Source organism: Mya arenaria, chromosome 2 (assembly GCF_026914265.1).
Source record: "Mya arenaria isolate MELC-2E11 chromosome 2, ASM2691426v1".
NCBI classification, from domain to species: Eukaryota; Metazoa; Mollusca; class Bivalvia; order Myida; family Myidae; genus Mya; species Mya arenaria.
Genome location: NC_069123.1, coordinates 46,263,678 through 46,279,214, shown reverse-complemented (window position 1 = coordinate 46,279,214; position 15,537 = coordinate 46,263,678).

The window sequence follows — 15,537 nt, the reverse complement described above, 5'->3', positions numbered from 1 at the left end:
TTAAATACCTCGACATTATTTTTACTAAATAAAGACATTATAAGTTCGACGAAGAGTTTAGATCTGTGTTCTTTCAGTTTCAAATTCATGCCGATTGTTAGTCTAGAATGTGTTCAGATGTCAGTGTAAGCAGCTTTCATGTCTAATAATTATAAACGTTCGACTACTCCGCGTATTGATATATTTTATGAAAGACCCGAAAAAATGAAGTATGTTCATTTCATATTAATTTTATATTAATATAGCAAGTTTTGTTGTGGAAATTAGGTTTAAATATTACTAAATGTGTACGGATATTGCGTTTCATAAACTTGCTAAACTTTTACAATGAGCGATTCTTGAATTGACTCTGATAGGTTTCGAAGTTTAATTGTGATTGTGTGAAATCTACATTAATTTGTTTTCAAATCAGTTTGGCTTTGTATTGGCGCAAATCATGTTTTCCCGATAACATATTATTGCATACCGGACGTGTGTTTCCGGTCATGTGACCAGTGATGGCAAAATCCGTCTTACACCCCCCTCCCCCATGTAAGATGAATCACGCGCAACAACGTGCCACTTCTTATTTCTTTTATTGTATGGTTTATGACAAGTATATCATGCCATTTCAATAAAGCGCAATCAAATATGTAAGTATGCAAGACTTTTAGTTAAAATTGAAAATAAATAATCGTAAAAACGCTAATTTTAGATGAACTATTTGACGTCAATAGTGATTTAAAATTACTGCGCTCTATGACGTCAGTAAACAACGTCGCATGCGTTTTTTGGTCAATGTACAAAAGAGCGTTTTCTACGTCAATAGTAAAGATTGAAATGCAGGCTAGCTTCATAACCAGCTTACGCGCGTGCCTTCGGGTCGGATTTTTCTATCCGTATCGGAAACACATGATAGATACTTATATTCTTGTTTGAAACCAGAAGGTGAGATCTTGAATGCTTGGTTCAATAGTTGATTGTTTTCTTCAAAGTTTTAAATATCGTGTCCCTGGATTGGATATACCAATTTTGTTTCTACAGAGTAAATTCGGTGAGGACAGAAGCATCGAATATCGTAAGCAAAATCATCTTTCCAGTACTTTTTTCTTAAGTTTATATCGTGTTTTTTTTTTCGATAATTAACGCCAACGCTGTCTCCGAGCATATTCCAATATCTTTTTTTAACGTCTTAATACGCCGTTGGGACAATACTTTGTCTTGCCGAAAATTTACTGACAATTGTCACTTCTGTGCTTGAATACCAATGATCATACAATATGCAGACAATTACCATATGATATTTGTGCACGTTAATTGATGTTCTACACACAGAAGGGGTCTAGGACAGGAACCTGCCGAATTTCCATTTGAAGCCCAGTAACTCGAAGATATATTTTCTCAATGTCTAGGCACTTACAGATGAATATAAAAGACATCATAGATGGCTCTGTTTTCCTGCTTCGTTTAATATCTTAAGTGCAGGTAAAATTTAGTTCTCTTTTCGAAACATGATATATTTCCGAGACAATATCAAAGGGGTGACTCTACAATCAATGATATTATGCTATAAGACAATAGGATACAATTTAAATTATGATCTGAAGGTCAATTAGCGCATTGAAGATTACGAATCCGGCGATCCAAAACGTCCCGTAAATGCTCGAATGGGGTCAGGTCTGGTGAAAGTGCATGTCACGGAATATCTTAGATAATTGTCTACTGAAGTTAGATGGTTGATACTCAAGCAGTGTTACACCTAGGGTTGTCCTGTTAGACATTTCGACGGTTCGATTAGCGACAAAGAATGATGCAAAAACTCGTTCTAATGTCTCATCTCGATACGACTGGGTTCTGTGAGACTACATCGAACTACCACTATCTGGGGTCGAAAAAGAAAAAAGAAGAAGATATTTTACCCCAAACCATAATACTAGGTTCACCATATAAATCTCTCTGATGTACAAATGCCTCTGACTATAATGTTCGTTGCGTCTTCTTTAGCAACGTATTCGTCCATCAGGGTGATCTAAGCAAAGCCGCGGTTCGTCTGTTAATAACATGGTATTCTTCTATTGCTGAGTCAATGTGAAGCACGGTCCGATATTTGGACGTCTAGCTCCATGTTCGATACAAACAATTCTTACCAATTTAGCACAACTCCTGGCACATATTTAATTGCAGTGTTTGTTGCCGGCGACAATCTTTAACATCGAGTTGATGTCCTCATAAAACGGTCTTACGAAGCGGTCGCGGCCTGGCATAGCTAATGATCATTTACTGTACCAAGTATTCGATAACGACTTGCCATACGAGATATTGTCTCACGAGACACACCAAGACGTGCAGAGTCGTCACCATGACGTGCACAAGCCTGCAGCATATCAACAGCCCGAAGACGTTCTTCAGTAGACAAACGTGGCGTACTTGTTACTGGAAAAACTCAAATCGTGTTTTTTCTTTAATTCACTTAAATCCATATACAATTCAATATACACAAGAACACAACATGTACCATGCACCTCGTAACCCATGCATTTCATGGAAATCTAATAGCCAATTGTAATTTATCATTACATGGAAAGGAACTCTATTAGTTTATTTCTACCGTTACAATCCTAACATTTGATTATGTATTTGTATTGAAATGATGTGTATTTTTGCTCAATAAAATATGTTCAAACCAAATATACCTTATAAGAATCATTTAATGTATCGGTCATTGTAAAACTAAAATCAGGTCGTTTGCTTTGTGGCTGAATGTTCGAATAGTTGCTATCATACCAAACAGATTACAGAAAAAACGACTGCTCGAATATAAATAGAATCTAATGTTATCGTTCAATTATAGTTTGAACTGCTTGTCGTTGTAATACGTAATACAAATGTCACGCAAAAATTCACACGACAATAATTAACAGATAAACTGATTATTTTTTTACCCCAACCACGTCTCAAAATGTGTCAACACCCTAGCGTGGTTTTCACTCTTAACCTGGAAATCGACCTGTCTTTCAGCCAGTTAGACTGGTTTCTTACATTAAGATGACTGAATACCCCTGCATCATAAAACAAACTCTAAGACTCGGAAAATGTTTTATATCCAAAAATTATCCGCAATTGTTTTGCTTCCCGTTCGACCTTTCAAATGTAAACTCAATAAATGGCGGCGTGACGTAGTCAGTTGGTTTTGTATTCATACCCTGTTTAATTTAAACGTGCTTTCGTTATATTTTGAAACGTAAATGCACTAATAAAACGAAATTTATTAAGGTTTATAAAAAGCTTGCACTACAAATAATGATTAAACTCCGAAAATAAGCATAAACGAACCAGATTTTTTTAAATTCAGTTTAAGATCGTATTTGATTTCACTCGTAATCATAGAAAAACTATACTATCACTCGTATGTTTTTTCTAAGACGATCGTGAAATAAAGTTCAATCTTACACTGAAATAAACAAATATCCGATGTTAAGTGCGTTTGTTTGCGTTGATGAAATATTTCTATCAAGATTCTGCCATACGCAGTTTTATATAAACTTATATATCAAACAAAGCCATCTTAACTTGTATTGCTAAAATACAAATTAATGTCGAAAAAAAGAAGCCAAAACTCTCTTTGACTCTATCACAACGAATGTCAATCTTTCATCAATGAAAATTAATGTCGAAGAAACTTTGCCGAAGCTCTCAATTACAACAAATGTCAGTCTCTCGGACATTTAACAATGACTTGCATAAGCGACGCCTGTGACGTTCTTTAACTGTTTCTATATCCAGCGAGAAAGTACTGATGGAATTTGGTTGACTGGAGATATTTGGAAATGTGTCATTCTTGACAGGTAATATAAATCCCTCTGTTGTGCAAAGCAATAAGAAAGACTAGACTTGTTTCGCGTCAAAGCAATATCCGTCATGCCATAGATGAAACATGATAGTGGAAAATCATCATTGACATTGCAACATTGTGAATATGATGTCCATAAACTAGGACTACAGAGAAAAATCGTTGCTCATTTATCATTGTGGACAACGGGAATGGTGGCAAGTACAGTTATACACGCTGGTTTGGTTATCAAAGTATTGCGGCAATGTTCGGACGTTTGTCACTCAAACAATTACAATGTTCATTGACTACATAAATTTGAAATCCGAGGTTTCGTAATCAAACAGCTTATGGTCAGAACATTTATTTCATCAATTGACAAATTATGCACACCCGTCTGTTGAAAACTATCTATAAGAAAAAAATTGAATTGTTTGCAAAGCTGTAACTGTTATTCAATATAATTGTTACCAAATGTTGAATGTTATATGACTTTTTTTGAGATATTGTGAAACACGTTATTAAAAAAACATTATATAAATCTCGCGTTGGCACGATGTTACGCAAGAGCGTGTTATTGTGGTTTGGGGGACATCGAAATACCCGTAGGAAACCCACTTGTCTGGCTTGGTGACCACAAACAATAACATGACATAACATTCTTTGCCGGTATTCATAAAACATGTTCAGTCATTTCCCTACTTTCCTTATTTATGTTTCTCATTGTTTATTTGATATTTAATATTGCTTATTAATTTCTGTTATATTTTATATTCAATGACTTAATAACAAAATACATTCTTTTCTTTAAAAACTCTTATATTTTTCTTTATATTTGACTTTATATTTGAGAATTTTAGGAAATCCAATAACGCCAAGAAACTTGATGTTTTATGAATATTTAACAACTTTCATAGTACAGAACATTTATTATCCAGATTGCCATAGACCAATGTGTATATTAATATTATACAAAATGGCAGCAAATACAAACATATAATATTTTGGAAAATCAAAATTACAAAAATAAGAATAAACTGATTTTTAAAATATATGCAACTTGATAACATACAAATTATGTGCGATTGCAAAGAACATGCGTATACTACTAACAAAATTAACACATGCGTTGTATTTTTACCATCCATCACAATCATACTGTTCAACATACATAATAGTTTGTATTTATTTAAAAACAACAGTAAAAGGACATATGTTGAATGTTCTTTGCGGAGCTAACTTAAAAAAACAACAAAGACTTTGTTGTAGAAGCCAGCGGTTTTAGGTCAGGTTAATTATGTATACATGAAGCAATGACGGATATTTTACCATTTATGGTTCATACTGTCGTTCTCCGATATTTGCTTGAGTATAATGCTTCACTTAGCGTTGAATGATTCATGTTAAACATTAACTATTATACTTGAAGTTTCAGTTAACATTCAAGTGGTTTTGAACAAACATCAGAACCAGCAATGAACACTGGTCAGAGGCATCACATATGTCTGTAAGTTTGTCTGTTTTACCAAGTTTGTGCAATTCCTTCGAAAGAACAATAAATGCGTCAGGGTAGTAAAGATACTAATAACTGATCAGCAAATAACAATATTCAGTCCATTTCCTGTCATAAATAAATTCTTTGTTGATTTACTTGTAAGTAAAGACTATAAGAACCTTCCATGGCCAAGAGTGTAAGATAGGTTCATTCCGACCCGAGCGTAGGGTCGGAAAGAACCTATCTTACACGAGCGTCTATGGTAGATGCTTTTTCACCCATCTCAGTTAAACAAAATTCAGTAAAAATGTATTCTTTGCTGGTTCTCTTTTGTGCTAAGTGAAAATGAATGCGTATGCATATTCGTGGTTTTCATGGATATGCGCGCAGTGATTCAGATTATGTTAATAGACAAAACGGTATTTAAATAGTTCTAAGGAGAGAGAAGCATTTTTTCTTGAAAGGTGCGCGAAAACTGTTTTATGGTGACATTTGAAGCGAAAAATACTTAATTAGCGTTCTAAATATTGCTACAAGACAAGATTTCAATGATGCCACAGACGACAGTCTTCAACAAGGGAGGTAATTACAATGTGGTGACCATTAAAAAGGAGTTCCATACGGGCATTTTATCTTCTCCCGTGGGCAAGATAAGAATTTCTAGCATGGTAAATTTATTGGATCTACTTATCTGAGGTGGGAGAAAAACTTTTCAATGAATGTTGTCAATTAAAACGTATCTTTTGTAAACTCATCGCTCTATTCAGTCACACCAAATGCCATACTCGGATTTAATATATGAAGTTATCTTGACTTTTTCGGATCTGCTGTTACATTTAAGTAAAAGAAACGGCATTAGTATTTAAAGTGTAAAAGAACATGGTGTAGTATGAATAGGTCAATTAAATTTCTAAATAACAGTATGACATGACGATGTAAATCATGATTTGTGCACTTAAATAACATCAGAAAGTATTTTGAATGATAAATGTCATGTATTAAATCATGTTTTTATGTCTTTGCTCGAGGTGAAGCATTTTTCTTCCAGAACTGACCTCGTCTTCTGACGGTGTCAAATAAATATCACTGAACAAGATGGGTGTAATATTTTACTTTTCCCCTTTATCAGTAGAAAAAATGGAATTTAAGTATGTGGTTGATACATATTTTGCTCGATGTCATAACATAAAACCTAAGTGATGTTCTTCAACTTGGATTGGCGCATCGGTTATATTTGAAAAAAATGGTCAAGTTCTCATGGTTATCTGTTTGCACTGTAACCTACGTGTTAAGTTGTTACCAAACAAAACAATGTATGATTAAAGTATGACTCTCTTCGTATACTGTTTTTTAAGAAACACACACCGTTTCGTATGGAATCTTCAATTTTCTTATGTGACGAGGGCATCGAGGATATTACCAATATGTGCGTTATTGGTAGGTACAAAACAATTAAACAGTACGAATAAATTACTAGTTTTATTGAATGTCTCGGAAAAAATGTGGTGAATTGTTAATGGAAAGGCATTTAATAACAAGAAAACTTGGTTAATTGAACTTCTGGAAATAAACTATCTTGGAATAGTATCTATCTTAAGATTCCGTTTATAAGAGAACCGTGATCAATACTATTTTTTTCGCAACAGGCCTCGAAATTTGCTTTTATTTATGTTTTCATTTTAAATATTCAGCATTGCTTTGCTACTGCGTTTGTCTTGATCACTGTATTATTTTTATGCTTAAGTAAATAAAACACTCCTCATCATTCGGCTACATCTTGATCACTGTATTATTTTTATGCTTAAGTAAATAAAACACTCCTCATCATTCGGCTACATCTTGATCACTGTATTATTTTTATGCTTAAGTAAATAAAACACTCCTCATCATTCGGCTACATCTTGATCACTAATTTATTTTTATGCTTAAGTAAATAAAACACTCCTCATCATTCGGCTACATCTTGATCACTGTATCATTTTTATGCTTAAGTAAATAAAACACTCCTCATCATTCGGCTACATCTTGATCACTGTATTATTTTTATGCTTAAGTAAATAAAACACTCCTCATCATTCGGCTACATCTTGATCACTGTATTATTTTTATGCTTAAATAAATAAAACACTCCTCATCATTCGGCTACATCTTGATCACTGTATTATTTTTATGCTTAAGTAAATAAAACACTCCTCATCATTCGGCTACATCGAACTGTATTGGGGATTTAATCTCTCCAGTTTTTAGAGAAGTGAGACAACATTTTGTCTTGTCAGAAATGATTGAACATTTATCGCCCCCTGATTTGAATATTAATGAGCATAAAGGTACAATAATTGTTATGCGATATTTGTTAAAGGTGGGTCTACACACAACAGGGGACTAGGACATGAACCAGACGAAAAGTCGTGAATAGCCTGTAAACTCGACGGGATATATGTTCCGTGCATGCATAACAATGCATAGTCGGAGATAAATATTAATACCCCACTCCCCCCGAGAACCAGGTTTTGCCTTTTTCCATGTTAAAATGCATGGGCAATTATAGTTTTCTATCTAAGTCTATCTTTAAAGGTGTATTTCTCAGTAAATAATATTCAATAGCTAATTTTTAGAAATATGGAATTCTTATATTTAAGACTGCAGTAAGGCGTTAAATAAATCAATAGTTCAGACATCCAATGTTATAAATATTACAAAATAAATAATTCAAACATTAAGCATAATCATACCCGTACGAGATACAAATCAAGCTAAAGTACATGGGGAATGGATAATGTTGGTCGAAATATATTGACAGAATTGAGAAAAACGCTTAAAGCTTATAGATAAAATGTCTCGTTTCAGTCTTTCTTACAAGCTGCTTTTAAAAGGTAAAGAATGGTTGGTGGAAAGAAAAAGTGTTATGTGTCTTCAATTTTCCCTCACTGGCAGCATGGACTATTTTTTAGATTAAAAAAAACAAGTGCATGTTAAGAGATAGCGTTGCCTTTAATGGTGCTCACACGATTTCAGTTCTCTATCGAAATAAACTGAAGAACATTTTTGTAGGTTTTGTTTAGGTTGCGTTTAAAAGCTTGAAGGGATGGGGCTGATCGAGAATCGTCACAAAGGGCATTCAACAGAGATGGACTAAAATAGTTGGACAACAACTGATATCTGCATGGGATGTTGCGGATTTCCTGAGTTACAAAGGTAATAAGTAATTGAATCTTTAACACGGAAGGGTATCGTGTACGACAAGTAAGGTTGCATCACTGAATAAAAAAAAATGAAACATTAGGTGAGGTTGTGTTTGCGTCTTCTATCCTTAAGTGGTTCTATGATAGTTTCTATGTATACTTTAAAAAGGACACAATACGTTTTCCGCATGAATTAAATCTAAATCTTCAATTAACAAAGGAAACACACTAAGTCACATCAAAATGTAGTAAATTTCAAAGCGAATTATGCATTTCGAATGCTCTTCCTATTACAACCACTGCTAGTGTCTCTCAATCAGAACTTTCTTTGCTTACGCGATACATTCCCGTGGCGTTCTTTATTCGACCTTTTATCTTATCCATTTTTAAGTCGGAATGGAAGTTGCCTGACCGGAAATGTCTGGACGTTTGTCACTCCTGCAATGTCAATAACATGAAATACAGGAATAGATGAATAAAGACACTTAGCATCCGAGCTTGTGTAACGGTAATGGCGACTACACAGCTTGTGGTCAGAACATTATTTTCGTTAGTTGACAAGTAATGCACATTCGTCTTTTTTTTATAATATCCATTAGATAGAAAATAGTTATTTCCAGTCAAGGCAATGTTATGCAATAGATGTAGGACAGACATCTTAGAGAATAATCTGCCTATGTAATCATTCTTTACATAAGATTGGAATGACAATATCCATGCCGATATCAGCCTATGCCACATATATAGGTGCATTTATAAACAAAGCCAGTGTGGCTTGACTTTCAGACGATAAAATCTCGACTTTCAATTAATATAGTTATCCTATGTACAAGTATATAGTGAATATTGGACTCATGGTGATTAGATATATGATGGGTGTCATTTGAAAGTGTTTAATGCGTGGAGAAAATACTACAAAAATACCAAAAGAATATGGAGTCACCATTATAACAATTTAACATAACGGCTAATGGCACGATAAAACAACCATCATATTGGCATATCGGTTACCTAGAGACCAATGGCGAAGCTTTTACATACATTCATACTGATAGTGCACGTATAATACGTGTAAGGTCGTTCCATTTTTCAGTGCGTGCGTGCCTACCATGCATGCATTGTCCTGCAACTATTCACAATTTGATGGAATTTGTAATTGGTTTGTTGTGATATTTTTCGTGCATACATTTGTAAAGACACGACCTGTTAAATATTAAAGAGAATTGCTTGAAATATATCACCTATAAACCATTCATTGTATTGTTAAAATTTTGATTATTGTATGTTTTGGTATGTTATATGATGTCTGTAGTGCACGAAAATGCATGTATATGAATGAATATTTAGTTTATTTACACATGTTTTGTACTTGTCGCCATTTTTGTATGATATTCGGCCACATGGGTCTATGATCTTCTGGAAAATTAATGATCTGTTCTGTTCTCTATTTGATATTCAATGGGCATATCCCTTTCGACATTATTGACCAAAATTTATGAAATAATTATTTTTTCGACTGAGGTGGGCGTTGACATTTTTTTCCGATTTGGCTCATAGTTTTAATTCTGAAATTGTATATACGGGTTACGATATGTGTGAGGTTCATTGGTTAAAACCCCCGGTGTACTCCCTTGCTGACCGTTGAAGGGCAGTGACACCAAAATTTATTGACAAATAGTATTTATTTATAAATGTTGGTGTCACTGCCTTTCAATTTGGTCACAGAGGGGATTAGAGGGACCGTAAATTGTCTTATTTGAAACGCGCCAGATCTGATACTTACGTCTGTAAATCGTGTATTTAGTGAATTTTATAAAAAATATTTTTTTCGAGTACTCGAGTAGTAATTTGGTACTCGGGTACTCGGATAATTAACCCCTAATAAATCCCTAATAAATAGTTCAATGTGTATGTGGCTTGTCTGCAGAGATAAAGTCGATATAATGTCAGAGACAAAGTCGATATTTTTTCAGAGACAAAGTCGATATAATGTCAGAGACAAAGTCGATATAATGTCAGAGACAAAGTCGATATTTTTTCAGAGACAAAGTCGATATATTGTCAGAGACAAAGTCGATATAATGTCAGAGACAAAGTCGATATTTTTTCAGAGACAAAGTCGATATATTGTCAGAGACAAGTTCGATATAATGTCAGAGACAAAGTCGATATTTTTTCAGAGACAAAGTCGATATAATGTCAGAGACAAAGTCGATATAATGTCAGAGACAAAGTCGATATATTGTCAGAGACAAAGTCGATATAATGTCAGAGTCAAAGTCGATATATTGTCAGAGACAAAGTCGATATATTGTCAGAGACAAAGTCGATATAATGTCAGGGACAAAGTCGATATATTGTCAGAGACAAAGTCGATATAATGTCAGAGACAAAGTCGATATAATGTCAGAGACAAAGTCGATATATTGTCAGAGACAAAGTCGATATATTGTCGGAGACAAAGTCGATATAATTTCAGAGACAAAGTCGATATAATGTCAGAGACAAAGTCGATATATTGTCAGAGACAAAGTCGATATATTGTCAGAGACAAAGTCGATATAATGTCAGAGACAAAGTCGATATAATGTCAGAGACAAAGTCGATATATTGTCAGAGACAAAGTCGATATATTGTCAGAGACAAAGTCGATATAATTTCAGAGACAAAGTCGATATAATGTCAGAGACAAAGTCGATATATTGTCAGAGACAAAGTCGATATATTGTCAGAGACAAAGTCGATATAATGTCAGAGACAAAGTCGATATAATGTCAGAGTCAAAGTCGATATAATGTCAGAGACAAAGTCGATATAATGTCAGAGACAAAGTCGATATATTGTCAGAGACAAAGTCGATATATTGTCAGAGACAAAGTCGATATAATGTCAGAGACAAAGTCGATATAATGTCAGAGTCAAAGTCGACATAATGTCAGAGACAAAGTCGATATATTGTCAGAGACAAAGTCGACATAATGTCAGAGACAAAGTCGATATAATTTCAGAGACAAAGTCGATATAATGTCAGAGACAAAGTCGATATAATGTCAGAGTCTAAGTCGATATAATGTCAGAGACAAAGTCGATATATTGTCAGAGACAAAGTCGATATAATGTCAGAGTCAAAGTCGATATATTGTCAGAGACAAAGTCAATATAATGTCAGAGACAAAGTCGATATTATGTCAGAAACAAAGTCGATATATTGTCAAAGTCGATATATTGTCAGAGACAAAGTCGATATAATGTCAGAGACAAAGTCGATATAATGTCAGAGACAAAGTCGATATATTGTCAGAGACAAAGTCGATATAATGTCAGACACAAAGTCGATATATTGTCAGAGACAAAGTCGATATTTTTTCACAGACAAAGTCGATATAATGTCAGAGACAAAGTCGATATAATGTCAGAGACAAAGTCGATATTTTTTCAAAGACAAAGTCGATATAATGTCAGAGACAAAGTCGATATCATGTCAGAGACAAAGTCATAATGTCAGAGACAAAGTCGATATATTGTCAGAGACAAAGTCGATATAATGTCAGAGACAAAGTCGATATATTGTCAGAGACAAAGTCGATATAATTTCAGAGACAAAGTCGATATAATGTCAGAGACAAAGTCGATATATTGTCAGAGACAAAGTCGATATATTGTCAGAGACAAAGTCGATATAATTTCAGAGACAAAGTCGATATAATGCCAGAGACAAAGTCGATATATTGTCAGAGACAAAGTCGATATATTGTCAGAGACAAAGTCGATATAATGTCAGAGACAAAGTCGATATAATGTCAGAGACAAAGTCGATATATTGTCAGAGACAAAGTCGATATATTGTCAGAGACAAAGTCGATATAATTTCAGAGACAAAGTCGATATAATGTCAGAGACAAAGTCGATATATTGTCAGAGACAAAGTCGATATATTGTCAGAGACAAAGTCGATATAATGTCAGAGACAAAGTCGATATAATGTCCGAGTCAAAGTCGATATAATGTCAGAGACAAAGTCGATATAATGTCAGAGACAAAGTCGATATATTGTCAGAGACAAAGTCGATATATTGTCAGAGACAAAGTCGATATAATGTCAGAGACAAAGTCGATATAATTTCAGAGTCAAAGTCGATATATTGTCAGAGACAAAGTCGATATAATTTCAGAGACAAAGTCGATATAATGTCAGAGACAAAGTCGATATAATGTCAGAGACAAAGTCGATATAATGTCAGAGTCAAAGTCGATATAATGTCAGAGACAAAGTCGATATATTGTCAGAGACAAAGTCGATATAATGTCAGAGTCAAAGTCGATATATTGTCAGAGACAAAGTCGATATAATGTCAGAGACAAAGTCGATATAATGTCAGAAACAAAGTCGATATATTGTCAAAGTCGATATATTGGTCAGAGACAAAGTCGATATAATGTCAGAGACAAAGTCGATATAATGTCAGAGACAAAGTCGATATATTGTCAGAGACAAAGTCGATATAATGTCAGACACAAAGTCGATATATTGTCAGAGACAAAGTCGATATAATGTCAGAGACAAGATGACGTATGAACAACACGTATATAAGCATTACTATGTAAATATTTCTGCTGACACGTTAAATGAGTAACAAAACAGTTATGCATAAATATGGTTCTTACACCCACAACCATATACACGTATATTTAAATTATCGTAATAGGTTGTAGAAGTGATTGCTTTGAAGCATGTTGTTGTTTTTTTTCAAGGAAAATTTTAATAACTAGCATGCGTTTTAATTAATTCGCATAATATTTATTGCACGATGAAGCTCAGCATACGTGTCACTATTCCGCTATGGGAACAAATGAATAAACGAAAACAAAACACTCGTCAGCATGGCATAAATAAAAAATACAGCAATAAGTAAGAAAGAAGTTGTAAAAAGAACTATTTTGAACTATGAATAATAAATTACAGACATAAAAATAAATTGAATTCATTACAAACACCCTTTGGCAGTTGTAATTTCCATTGGATGATTAACCACTCCTAAGGCTGCTTCGTGTGTACATCACTGATATCACTCTATCACATGCCAAACCTCGTTTCCAGTTTAAAATAACCATCACGTAGTTTCCTGAATTACACATATGTTATTTAACAATGTCAAACCACATGTTGGTAATTAATTTAATTGGAAACATTACAAATAAATTGGTAGATCTCCAGCAGTTCATACGTTTATTTCTCGTTTTGTTTTACTAATTAAGGGTTATTGACTGTTGATTTTTTTATTTAAATCATATGAGAAAATCGTAATATTTTATTTTGGTTTAATGAAAACTCTCTTACTGTTTGACACTTCTTGAATTTGAAAATGTAATGACGATATGAACATATCATAAAATTATGACGTCATCTAACTCTGTATGACGTCGAAGCAAATTTCTTCAAAGGTAAAGTGCTAATATTATTTTTTCTGGATGTCATCAAATAATTCGTTTTACTAATGAACGAAATGATTAGATATACGTTTTTTGTTTTAAATTCGCCCATGTTCTACCTCTCTGCATTGCATGTATCGCGGGAAATAGCATTGCTTTGACCATTGTGGCATTCGGATAATCAGGCCAAAAAAAAAGATCTTTGTTACCATGCACATCTCAACAAAAATTGGGAAGGAAGGTAGGCATAATTGTTTTGGAGAACAGAGATAAGATACCAAACTTACTTTTACCAGGGTGTATACATATTGTAGAAAAGGTTAAACGTAAAATGATAAAACTTTAACTCAAGAAATGCATTTCATATTATGAAATTGCGAAAATAAATCCTCAATACTGCCAAAAAGTGTATGGTCTGGAGAAAATAGTGTCGCTCGGGAAAGTGAACAACTTCTTTACTTTTACGCCTCATCAGCGCAGGTGAAACAGGTAGGTTCTTTTTTTTTTTTCGTGTCAATACACCAAATTTGACGTCACCAGAAAAGCGTCCAAATATAATATCTCTTATATATTACACATGTGCAATATAGCAACATCACTTCGCTGTTTGTTAACAATATAAATGGTAACATGAAATGCTTAATTAAAATTTAAATGTGCACCTTATGGAGATCTTAGACGAAGACACATTAAAACTTTTATTGGAGAAATCCAAGTGTTTTCAAAATGCTTTCACAGCTTAATTCTAAAAGAAGAAACGAACTAAATAATCTTGCCACCTATATAAGAGATGCATATGGAATTAGAAACAGCATATTAAACAACACTATAAAATCTTTGCATAATATATCCATGATGCGATGAAATATTATAATTTGTTCTCTTGTTTATCTTTATGAGCTCATGCACTGCTTAATATTTAAGTATCACTTTGTTTATATGTAGCAACTCTTGTATTGCTTATTGTTTAACATTTGTATTTATCTATTTTGTATATCTTTATGATGAGAAACCGTAATGGTTTAAATCGAATAAATTCTGTTCTGTTCTTAATTGGTAATATTCCTGCGAGCCATACGTTTATACCCAATATTTATTTTATGATAAAGATTAAATTGAAAAAAGTAGTTCTTTTTTTCCATTTAAATAATCAGATTCATTTATGATATTTCCTTTTGATTTAAAATAATGAAAAAAATAATCTTGAAACGTGTTTCACTTGCTGTATTTAAACCGTAAGTTACGTCATGAGGATAAAAATTATGACGTCATATATCAAGATGTGACGTCACCATTCATATAAAAAAAAGTAATTGTTGATGTTGGGGGTTCTTACTCAGTGTGTGTATACCACGTGATAAATTGCGTCATAAATGCTACGTCGGAAGGCAATATTTTGCTTCAATTGAAGACTTAAAACAATGATAATATTTCATTTTCTTTACCAGTTTAAATGAAACATAGCGCAGTCTATGCAGCTTACGGAGCCCCGCCTTCGGTCTTTTACCAAATTTTGATTGAGAGTTTAGTTTCTTATAACACTTCGACAAATCTTTACACAATACGGCCGTCTGACGGAGCACTGTCAAAACATTGTTTGGGAAACAGGTTTGTTGAAGTGT